Source organism: Meriones unguiculatus, chromosome 2, assembly GCF_030254825.1.
Source record: "Meriones unguiculatus strain TT.TT164.6M chromosome 2, Bangor_MerUng_6.1, whole genome shotgun sequence".
In the NCBI taxonomy this organism is placed as follows: Eukaryota; Metazoa; Chordata; class Mammalia; order Rodentia; family Muridae; genus Meriones; species Meriones unguiculatus.
The window spans coordinates 63,235,221-63,247,489 of NC_083350.1; the positions used below are offsets into that span (position 1 = coordinate 63,235,221).

A 12,269-nucleotide genomic window follows, 5' to 3' on the forward strand; every position below is an offset into this window, starting at 1 on the left:
TTCCATTTAGTTAACTTTAACAAGTTAAAGTAAGATACATTTCTTACAGGTCGAAAAGTATATTAAAAATATAGAATGATGTAACAAATGCATATTAGTGGCTAGTTCCAGGAAGGGAAAGAAGGGCTCAAAAATATTGGTTATTTTTTTTTAAATATATGAAGGATCTAATTTTTGGTGAACCATCTACTTCATGATATCTACTCCCATTCTTTTATCAGAACCAAACTGCTATATAACTACAAGTGGCAATTTTATCCCCTCCCTGACCTGCCTTACAGATTAAGGTGGCTGCTAAGTCAAAAATCAAAACTCATTAGCTGGGTTTGTGGAAGTGTTTAGAAGAGACTGACTGCACTGGAGGACACAGGCCCTCTGACCCTGACCCCTGTAGTGATCCTGCTGCCTGAGACATGAACACAAATGGACAGAACAGAGCAACAAAGACTTTCTTAGCAAGTATGGGAAAACCTTGAGAAGATACAAGCTGAAGAAAGAAAAAGAAAGCTGGTTCTTGACAACACCCTGCTGTATTTAGAGAAAGAAAAAAAAAATCTACACTGTTTAGAGCACCTCTTCTAAAAGAAGGACAGCAACATTCTAAATGCAGCCAAACCTAGTGCCAATTGCCACAAATAAAATAAAATGTTAAGATTTGTAGGTGGGGTTGGGAAGGATAGATAGGTGAATTCATCTTTTGCTTCCTGGACTTCTCTATAGGTTTTGGATATCTATTTAAAAAACAAACAAACGCATCTATGAAGAGAGATTTTGAACAGAGATTCTTAGACTTTACCATTAATCAAGCTAAATTTTTTTGTTTAATTTTGTTTGTTTGTTTTTTCAAGACAGGGTCTCTCTGTGTGTAGTCTTGGCTGTCTTGGACTCGTTTTTATAGACCAGGTTGGCCTCGAATTCACAGAATGCTGGGATTAGAGGTGTGCGCCACTGTGCCTAGCAAATCAAGCTAAATTTAGAGGTAATACACATATATAGTGTTCCAAGACAGAGTTACAGACAGAGATCCTATCTCAAAAACAAAGCAAACAAAGAAAAAACCCTGCCCTGTTCTTTTAACAACTATGCTTTTGGTCCTAAATAAGAAAGAATGTGGTTTCCTCCCTCTTTCGTAGTATCAGGAGGTTCTATGTAAGATGTCAAAGCAGGTAACAATCAATCTGGGTCTATGGGTCTACTACATCCCGGGCTTTATTTGTGGTCTGTGCTCCTGTTGTCTGTAAAGAGCAAAGAAGCTACTTTTGCAGTGGTATCAATGATTACAGACACATAGTTGAGAAAGAGGGACATGGAAGGCGTCTGTGATTCTCCCTACCCCTAGCACCACCTCCTGCAAAAAAAAAAAAAAAAAAAAAAAAAAAAGTACCAGCCCAAACAGGGAGCCATCAAAGAGAACCCTTTAAAAGTATGATAAGGATGCTGAAGTTAGCTCTCCACAATTGACAGCTTCTGGAGGGAGGGGAAAGATTCAGTTCTATTTAAGGAGAGGGCCACTGAGAGTTTGACCATGCTCCAGTGAGTATATGAATAACACAGGTTGAACTTGCCTTTTTAATTTTCTTTTGGTTGGGTAGATCACAAGGAAGGGCCAGGGGCAGACATAAAAGGACTGGGAAATGAGTATGAACGGGGTACATGATGTGAAATTCACAAAGAATCAATAAAAATATTACACTACAAAGTGGGGGAGGGGATGCCTGTGATCCCAGCACTCAGGGAGGCAGAGGCAGGCTGATAGCTGTGAGTTCCAGGCTAGCCTAGTCTACAAATGGAGTCCAGGACAGCCAAGGAAACAAAACAAAAGGAAGGGAGGAAGGAAGAAGGAAAGGCTGAGCAAGCCAAAAAGCAGTATTCCTCCATGGTTTTGCCTCCTGTCCAGACTTCCCTCAGCGATGGAATATGACCTGAGAGTTGTGAGCTGAAATAAAACTCCCCCCCACCAAGTTGCTTTTGGTTATAGTGTTTTATCACAGGAAAAAAAAAATCCAAAGAAGACTGACAGAAATTATGCAATATTTAATTAAAATAAAAATATTAAGAAATAGGGTTAAAAATTTCTCATATATATTATTCAGTTGACTTTCACAATTAAGTCTTTTATGCAAGTAGAACTGTAATATATACAGACATATATATACACACATGGATATGGTATGAGGTAAGAAATTAATTTCTACACTGCACATGGTAGTACATGCCAAAGCCAACCTGGATGGCACAACAAGACCCTGCCTCAACAACAAAACAACAACAAAAGGAAAACATGTTTTCATGTCACTAAATAACAGCATCAGTACTATTTAAAAAGGATTCCATTTCCGTATATAAGCTAAAACACTAAATCTTTCATATGTCAGGTTCTAAGTATGGTCAATTCTGTTTTACACTTTAACATCCTTCTGCTTTCTAGGTGTGCCAAATACTGTAGTACCTCATTATTAAGGTCTTCCATTATTTTTTCGCTTTGGTTGTTCTGGCAATACTAAAGAGCAGGACCAAACCCAGGGTTTTGTTAAAACAGTACTGTCACTGAGTTTTAGACTAAGTCTTTTTTTTTTAAATTAGTTTTTATTCTATGCAATAAAAACATTAGGCATAGACTTGGTACATAATTTCTTAGTTTTTAACTTTAGGAAAAGAAAAAGATGAGAAAGATTTGTAAATATCTTTGTTCCTATTATAAAATGCTATCACAACATCAACAATCACTTATATGTACAAACGTAACTCTACACATGGTTTATGCCTAGAAATCACTTCATCTAATAAGACTAGAAGCTTCTTTGAAAATGCAATTACTGCATAACTGTCACAACTGTGAAAGCAGCTCTCGCCCCAGAACACAAGGGAGCACACTCATATGTAATGTGTCATCAGTGTCACAAAACCACAAGCAACTGTCACGAGTATAAATCACTTCACAGTCCTATCTACCTCCATCAAACACAGTGATTCACCACTACATGTAGATGCATGGACAATCTCAATGACAGTTCTTACAAAAAAGGGAGAGTGCGGCATGATCTTCCACTGTCAGGATTCGAAATACTAACAGAAATGTGTTCAACAGGCAGAAGTCCATGGGATACAAAATAAGGAACTGACTATCAAATGTTAACCACCTTTATCCTTTCTAATTTGACAACTTAAGGCATTAAGACCTAGCCAGTTTCTTGTGCCTAATCACAAAGAAAACTCCATCTTTAATCTTAGTTCTCAGTGATGTCTCCTGATCGTTTTTACACTTCAACAGATAAGATCATTTCGTCCAACTTCAGCCATTTGCTCTTCCCAGGAGTTCATTTTATTGTCATAACGAATTCTATCATCTTTAGCAAGCTAAAAATATGGCTGCTTTTGTCATTGGACAGATTTTTCTTTTTTAATTTTTTAAATTTATTACAATTTATTCACTTTGTATTCCAGTTGTATGGAGATCCCTCCTTTAGCCCCTCCCAGTCCCACCCTCCCTCCCTCTTCTCCTCTCATGCCCCCTTCCCCAGTCTACTGATGGGAAGGTCCTCCTCCCCTTTCATCTGACCCTAGCCTATCAGGTCTCATCAGGACTGTCTGCACTGTCTTCTTCTATAGCGGTAAGGCTGCTCTCCTCTCAGGGGAGGTAGTCAAAGAGCCAGCCACTGAGTTCATGTCAGAGACAGCCCCTTTTCCCCTTACTAGGGTACTCACTTGGACACTGAACTGCCAAGGGCTACATCTGTGAAAGGGTTCTAGGTTATCCCCATGCATGGTCCTTGGTTAGAGTATCAGTCTCAGAAAAGACCCATGGGCCCAGATTTTTTGGTTCTGTTGCTCTCCTTGTGGAGCTCCTGGAAGGGACTAGACAGATTTTTCTAAGCCTGATTTATACTCTTCATTTTTCCCTAAGCTGACCCGTAGCCTCTGGGAAGCTTTCAGATACATAAATGTTGTATGTTGATCGAGGTCTTTTTGGTTTTCCAAGCAAAATTAATTCTCTCGTTTTTATTAATGCTTTCTTTTTTGAAATGTCTTTTCTCGACTTCCTTCTCAAACAGCATCGACTGACTTGGTGATAGCTGTTCTTTAACCCTGCTCACAGCCTCTTTGTACACTTTCCACTCTGCCTTAAAAAACGCTTCATATGCCCTTCTTCTTCTGGTAGTTCCCTCCACAGGGCTGCAAGTTTTCTAACCAATTCTGAAAGTTTTGCATCTAGGTGTTTAGCTTTAAACCTGGGTTGCTGTTCCGTAGAAAACCAAAAGTATGAACTCATAGGTTTCTTTGGATTATTACCAAAGTTGGATGAAAAACATTTAGAAATACAGACAAGGCTGAGAGGCAAGTGCAAGTGGACCCTGCAGCCCACACACATCTCGGCTCCCAGGCTCCCGAGCGATCTTAGTGCGCCCGGCATTCCCCAGAACAGCGCTTTCAGTCGGGCAGACTATGCGACTATGAGATAGCACCCATGAAGAGCCTTCGTCGTCACACACACCACGAGGCACTCCCCGCATGGAAACCCCGAAAGTTTGTTTTCATGCCCTCCACGTACACTAAGTCTTAAATGCTCTTACAATGAGCATTTGCTTCTGAAATATCTTGGCAATTCTTGACCTTCTGTTTCCAGATTTAGAATTAAGTTGTTACTTCCACACAAGTGAACAAATCAAAAGATAGCTTACATCTTTTTCAAAAAATTCCAATAAATTTATAATGTTAATGGCAGTTTAATTGATACTTTCACAAAAAAATTGGTGTTTTTGTTTCCCTCTATGACTATATCCCCAAATGATTTTAGGTCTGCTGTGATGTCTTTGGTTTACCTTTATAACTTTTCTACTTAAAGATATTGCCCTGCCTGCTATCATTTCGATCTTAAATATTCCCATAATGGCCTACACTTTAAATCTTGACTACAAGCCAGTCTGCTACTTGGAAGTGGTGGAAAATTTCTAAGATGAGGAACTGGTTGGAGGCACTAGGTCACAGAGGGACGGGTGCCTTTGAAGGGGATAGTATTAGCACTAAGGCCCTTCACATTTCTCTTTTTACTTCCCGGCTGATATGAGGTGGAACAGATTCCTGAATCACATGCTCCCAACTATACTTCTGCATGCCCCAATCAATAGGGACAATCAACTCTGGCCTAAGATCTCTAGTATCACAAGCCAAAGAAAGTCTCTCCTCTCTTAAAAGTCAATTTATCTTAAGATAAATGGAAAGCTGACTTAACACAATCCTAAAGGCACATATTCCCTTTTAAATACTTAACTGGGTGGACTTTTAACTCTTCTGAGACATTACTAAATTTTTTATTATATGTTGCTAGTTTAGAGCAACAAAACTGACTTTACTGTAGTAATGTTATATAAAGCAAGGTAGTAAGTTATTACAAAGCTGAAAAATTCTCTGTAGATTCTTGAATGTTCTATAAAAACATTCACATTGACTCTAAAAGATATCATTATTTCTTTTAGCCTGGTGGCTCCTACTGTCCAAGGTCTTCAGAAGAGACATAATGCAGTGATAGAGAAGGAGGATAGTGATAGTTGCTTTCTGCTGCCGACATGTAAGTGAATGTTACGAATGTCTTGCTATCAAGTGTAATACTTGCTGTAGGCCTTTCATAGAGGCTGTAGTGGACTGAAGGAAAATGGCTCCCAAAGACTCATGTATTTGAAAGTTGGTCAGAAGTTGGTAGAACTATTTAGGAAGGGCTAGGAGGGACCGCCTTGTTGGAGGATGTGTATCACTGGTGGGTGGGCTTTAGTTCTCTCTGCCCTCTCCCTCACCTCATACTTTCAGATAAGGATGTAAATTCTCAGCTACTGCACCAGCAGCATGACTGCCTGCTGCCATGTTCCCTGACATGATGGTCACAGATTCACCCTCTGAAACTGTAAACTCCCAATAAACTCCTTCTTCTATAAGTTGCATTGATCTTGGTACTTTGTCACAACAGTAGAAAAGTAACTAAAATAATATCTTTGATAGTCAAATAATATCCTTTCTACCCTAAGTTTACAATAGGTTTTTACCATAAAATATTTAATAAACTAATTTTCTGTATCTTAAAGGCATTGGCTTTTTTTTCTTAAATTGCTCATGTGATGGAGACATAGCTGAGTGACAGAGCACTGCCTAATTTAAGGTTGTGGGTTCAATCCAGGTACCAAAAGCAAGGGAAATAATTGCTTGTATAAGCCAGGCGTGATAGAGCAACCTGTAATCCCAGCACTTGGGGAAGCAGAGGGAGGCAGATCTCTGTGAGTTTGAGGCCAGCCTGATCTACAAAGGGAGTCCAGGACAGCCAAGGCCACAAAAAGAATCCCTGTCTCAAAATAAATACATGAATGAATGAATGAGCAAGCAAGTTAGCAAGCTGTTTGTATGGATAATTACAATAGTAGACTTTTAAAATTTAGAACCAAACTTTGCTGCTAAGAATTTTTTTTTTAATGTAAGTATTTGCTTACACCTTACTGAATGCAGCTTATCTAATTTTGACAGACTGATCCTATGGAGGCATTTTCTCAATTAAGGTTCCCTCCTCTCTGATGACTATACCTTATGTCAAGTTGGCATAAAACTAGCCAGCACAATGAGCAAGACAACCTCCAAAGGAAGCATTTAACTGGGGGCTCACTTACACTTTTAGAAGGTTAGTCTATCATCATCAGCATTTAACTGGGGGCTCACTTAGAGTTTTAGAAGGTTGGTTTATCATCATCATGGTAGAAAAGGTATCACCAGGCAGCCAGGCACAGTGCTGGTGTAGTAGCTGAGAACTTACATCAGTAGCTGCAAGTAGGAGATAGAAGGAGAGGCAGAGAGAGCTAACTGCAAATGGCATGCGCTTATGAAACCTCAAGCCCTAGTGACACACTTCCTTCATCAAGGCCACACTTCCTAATCATTCCCCAACATCTCTACTAACTGGAAACCAACTATTCAAGCTTATGAGCCATGGGGGCCATTCTTATTCAAACCACCACATACACACACACAAATATAAACAAGTCTTTAAAAATATACATTTAGTTTATGGGCCATATCTGACATAGCATATTTATTAACTGTGGAGTTCTTGGTTGGATCAGGTCTTCAATGTCAGCCTTCGCTATTTACTGAGTTCAAGGCCAGCCTGAGACACACTAACTCTGTTAAGGAAAAAAGAAAGAAGAAAAGGGGAGCCTGGGAGAAGAAAAAAAGGAAATGAGAGAGAGGAAATGGGAAAGGAAATGAACAAAGGGTTTGACTTGATTGGTTCTTAGTCCTAAGACCAAAACCTGAGACCACAAGACCAAAACCTGGGACCACTTTTCACTAAATTCCTGGCTTAGGTTTTGTTTTGTTTGTTTTTTTAAACCATTCACACAGTATGAACTCTGACTCCAAATCCAGCTGGAATGGACCTATATAGCAATAATTTCTCAAGAAAACTACTTCACCTTCCCAGGGAACACAAGATAAGACAAACAACCTGCTATGGTAAATGCTCCCCACTAGCTCCTGCATTTGAACACTTGGTCTCCAGCTTCAGACGAATATGGAACCTGGGATTTGTGGTCTCACTGGCAGAGTAGGAAACTAGGGCAGGCCCTGAAGTTATATCTGCTTCTAGTGCCTGTCCACGTGCTTTGCTTTCTGGCCAACCATTACTAAGGAACTAAGCCACGATTCTTCTGCCATGCCTTCTCCACTATTACACATTGAACTGTGAGTCAAATAACCCCCCCCAACCCAAGTTCCTTCTGTCAGTTATATTGTTTCAGGACCAGGAAAAATAACTTAAGACGCTCCTCTGCCCGCCCTTCACTTTCAGAAAATCCATGTACCCTAAAACAGGTTTGCTATTTCATCCTAGTTTACTCTCTGAACCTTTTTAGGGAATTTCAGCATTACACAAAGGTTCCTGGATATTCTCACCTTACTCAATCCCTGGACTGGCCAGCCCTCCACGGATACTCTGTAAAAGGCAAAGCTCCAGGCTTCTCTGGCCCTAAAGAACATCAGCAGAACAGTAAGTGTGACTGCCAGGCTTACTTCTCCGGAGTCATGGTTTCCTCCCCAGGATGTTCTGAAAAGTCTCTTTGCTTACATGCCAGCTCAACAGTGAACTTTTAAAATATATTTAAATATTTAAAAATATTTCAAATATTAAATTTATATTTATTTTTATGTGTATGGGTGTTCTGCCTGCAAGTATGTCAGCATATCACGTGTGTACCTGGTGTCCAAGGAGGCTAGAAGAGGCTTTCAGATCCACTGGGACTAGGGTTACAGAAAGTTGTGAGCTACCATGTGGGTGCTTGGAATTGAACCCAGGTCCTCTGGAAGAGCAGCCAGTGCTCTTAACCCTTAAGCCATCTCTCTAACTCAATATTTTTAATGTTTTATAATGTATGTCTTCGTCCCCCCACAAAATTTTTAAGTTTCACATTTGCTACACTTCCAAAAATGTACACATCTATAAGCTCTGAACAGTTAGCTCGCTAAGTATTTATCCCCCACAGAAATTTATCAACACTACTTACAGACAAAGGAAATTGGTTCACTTAACAAGTATGTCCAAACAAACTTGCAGGCACTTAGCACACATTTGTAACTAAACAAAAATTAATACATTCGAAGTGTTGATGCTGGATAAAATTAGAACATCAATCGATAAACACAGTGAAATTGAAGTATACTATAGAAGGTTTAAGAACAACAGGAAGAAAGTATCAAGTAGCCGAACAAGAAAAAGATCTCATCTATTTGTGTTGAGCCTGTAGTTTCAATGGCAGAAAGTTCGATTATTATGTGTGAACCTCTGGGTTCACTCTCTAGTAGCACACACATATAACTGATACTGTAGGGGCTATAATCCTAAACAAAGCAGCTTTTACTGAAACACTTCCCCCTAACATATTACTAGTTTTTAAATTAAGCATAAGATAAGAACTACTAGTAATTTCCTCTTGGTATAAGGTAGAAGAAAGGGTGGTTCACAGAGATGCTAATACTGCATGACTCCATCCACTTCAAAAAAGCCAGGGCACATCTAAATATGAACACTTGGAGATGCTGCTCAAAGAGTTAAGACCTTCCCTACTTAAAAATTTAACGTAAATGGAACTTTAAAATAATGATAAAATATATAATAGGATAAAAGTACTTAGTATTTATTGAAATAATGGTTAAATGAACGAAAATACCTTTCATACTTCTAAAGGTAATTAGAATTTAATTAGGTCACTATTAGTCAGCTCCTTTGAAGGGTAACCCTCATCTTGCAAGGCAACTTGTCCAATTTTCTCATTAACTTTTATGAGGATTGCTTATTAACTCTTTAAAAATCAGGCTTCTTTTCTCTCTGTATAGCAATAAAGTATAAAGCTATTAAATTAAGCCTTAAAAAGACAGAGAGAAAAAAAAGAGGGAAGTGGGATGGGAGAAAAAAGGAAAAGAGACAGAGAAAGGAGAAAGAGAGAAAGGGAAAGCATGAGGAGTGATTCCACGAGCTGGAGAGAAAGCTCAGCAGTTAAGAGCACTCACTGCTTTTCCTGAAAACTCAGGTTCAATTCAGCACCTACATGGTGGATCACAACCAGTTTCGGGAAATTCAACACCTTCTTCTGGCCTCATGCAGGCTCAAGACATGCCTACGGTACACATACATGTACATAAAACACCCATATACACAAAAAAGAAAAAGAAAACAAAACAACAGAGAGTAATTGAGTAAGACACAAATGACAACCTCTGGCCATCCCTCCTCCAGAGGCCCCCACCCAAAACTCCAAACACAAAATAGAATTCTGCAGTCCCTATTTTTAATGCTTTTCTTTTTATCTTTTAGTTTTTTGCTTCTGTCTCAAAATCTAACAATAAAACCAGACCGCACACATTAGTACTTTTTTGACAAAGTAATAAAGGCACTTTGTTTGTCAGATAAAACAACAAAGAACAGGATCTAAAGTATTTTGAGCTTGTAAAAAATGTAAACTTTATAGGAAACTTTTGCTGTGATCTCCTGTTTCAATACAAAAACATTAGAAACACCTTCACATAGGAAAAAATAGACCAAGTTGAACTAAGCCAAGCATACAAGCATCTTAACACAGCACATGTAGTAAAAAAAAAAAAAAAAAAAAAAAAAAAAACCACTAACAGTGCCAAGACTTAAAACCCTTCCAAGCTCTAGTCTTCTTGCCCTTGCCAGATGTTATCCTCCTCCTATTTCCAGACTATGAGCATTCCCTGTTTCATAAATTCGGCTTCCCACACTTTCCTCACTTTTATAAACTCTCAGATGTGCACAGAGCAAGCTGCCTTCTAAGTATCTGTTAGGGGGCTGGAGAGATGGCTCAGTGATTAGTGTATACTGCTTTTGGAAACGGCTGCGTTTGGTCCCCAGCATGCAACATCAGGTGGCTCACAACTGCCTGTAACTCCAGCTCCAGAGAATCTGATGTCGCTGGCCTCTGCTGACATCCACATATGCCTGCATATATCCTTGCCTCAAAATTTAAATTATTTTTTTAGAGCTGGGTGTGATGCCACACATCTTCTGAGTGTGAGCCCAATGTGGTCTACATAGCAAGTTCCATGCAGTCAAGGTCTCAAAACAAAACAAACAAAATTTAAAGAAAAAATCTGGATATATTTGTATATTTAATTCACAAATAATTCTACAAGCTTACTGAAAATTATAGTAAATTTTCTTACTGATATATAAAACTGGAAAAGTAAACCTCAGACACAAAATTAACATGTTTGGTTAATGTTTGGGGTGATTTTTTTTAACTGTGAAAACAAACCAATGATCACTTACTTAAAGGGAAATAACTTTGATAAAATATTAATACTAATATTTCAATGCTACAGTATACTAAAAAAACCATTAAATCAAACACTGTAAATGAAAGCATGGTATAGGGAATAAAATCCCAACAGTACGCTCAAATGCCTCTCTGACCCTATATTATATTCCTACCCTGAGAGTTGTCAACTCCAATTTAGGCAAGGAATAAAGAAAAAGGAAAGACTCATTCTCCTTGCTCCCCAGTTCATCTGCAAAAATACAGGGCAGTTTCCTTAAGGACCAGTCTCATGAAACTGTAGCCCAAAGTTGAGAAGTTAAAAATGTGACAGCTAAGAAGGAGCATTCCATAAATAATTTCCTAGGCTGGCATATAAGCAAGCAACTGTGTAGTTATCCCCTGGGTGCTCAGTAAAGGCTTTTCTGAAGCAGTGTACTGAGATGGGAAAAGGAAGGAGGCAGCCACAGGAAGGTTTTGGTGAAGGATTTGAGACAGCCCAGCTCTTGGCTCCCATCTAACCACTTCTGCTGCCCAAATACCTCATACTTTCTTTTTCTCTTTGTCTTCATATTTGTTATTTCCTCCATCTGAAAGAACCTCTGTTCCAGACAGTGGTGGCACACATCTTTAATCCCAGCACTTAGGAGACAGAGGTAGGCAGATGAGTTTGAGGCCAAGCTGGTCTACAGAGTGAGTTCCAGGACAGCCACAGCTATACAGAGAAATCCTGTCTCAAAAGCCAAAAGGACAAAAACAAAGCAAACAAACAACAAAAAACCCTTCTGCTTATCCTAATTCAGCTATAGGGCTGGGGTGGCTGACATGCTGCTGGGACTCATCCTAATACCTGCCTCTCCGTAGCAGTTTCATTTCATTAATGTCAACATGTAGTTGTATTTCTATATGTCAACTTTACTCATTTGACTGAATTCCTGGAAGGTATTTTTGTTTGCAGTACAGCCCCACAGTGTCTGGTTTAAAGCAGTAAGTGCTTAATTACTATCAGATAACACTAAAACTCAGGGCATTACACTTGGGGGGGGGGAGGGGAAGCCATGACTTCAGAGCCAGGTATGCTGGCAAAGCCTGTAGTCCTTGAACTTGGAGACTGAGGCAGGAGGATTACAAATTCAAGGTCAGCCTGTACTACAAAGCAAGATCCTGACTCAAGTCTGGTTTTTGTTTGTTTGTTTTTGTTTTGTTTTGTTGGCTTCTCTAGCAAAACAAACTGTACAATTCTGAGTAAACATACTCAAGTTCACTCTGTTCAATGCTCAACAACTCTGAGTGCAAGGTACTGCACAGTTGCCATGACACTTTCCCATTTATCCCATTCTTTTGCACAGGACCTTTCAGCCGCACTGATCTTCCAGTTCCAAACAAGTCATGCCCTCTCCTGCTACACACCCTCTGCACATATTATTCCTCTTGCTACCACTCTTTAAATTAAAATGTTTTGACTTC

General features: G+C 39.2%; 1 protein-coding gene and 1 pseudogene across 5 annotated transcripts in view; both read right to left on the reverse strand.

The window, feature by feature from the left end:
- The window catches only part of Galnt1 (polypeptide N-acetylgalactosaminyltransferase 1), a 125,368-nt gene that overhangs the window by 98,798 nt on the left and 14,301 nt on the right, over positions 1-12,269 (reverse strand). The window lies entirely within an intron of this gene.
- On the reverse strand, positions 2,772-5,856 carry LOC110555786 (transcription factor A, mitochondrial-like; annotated as a pseudogene).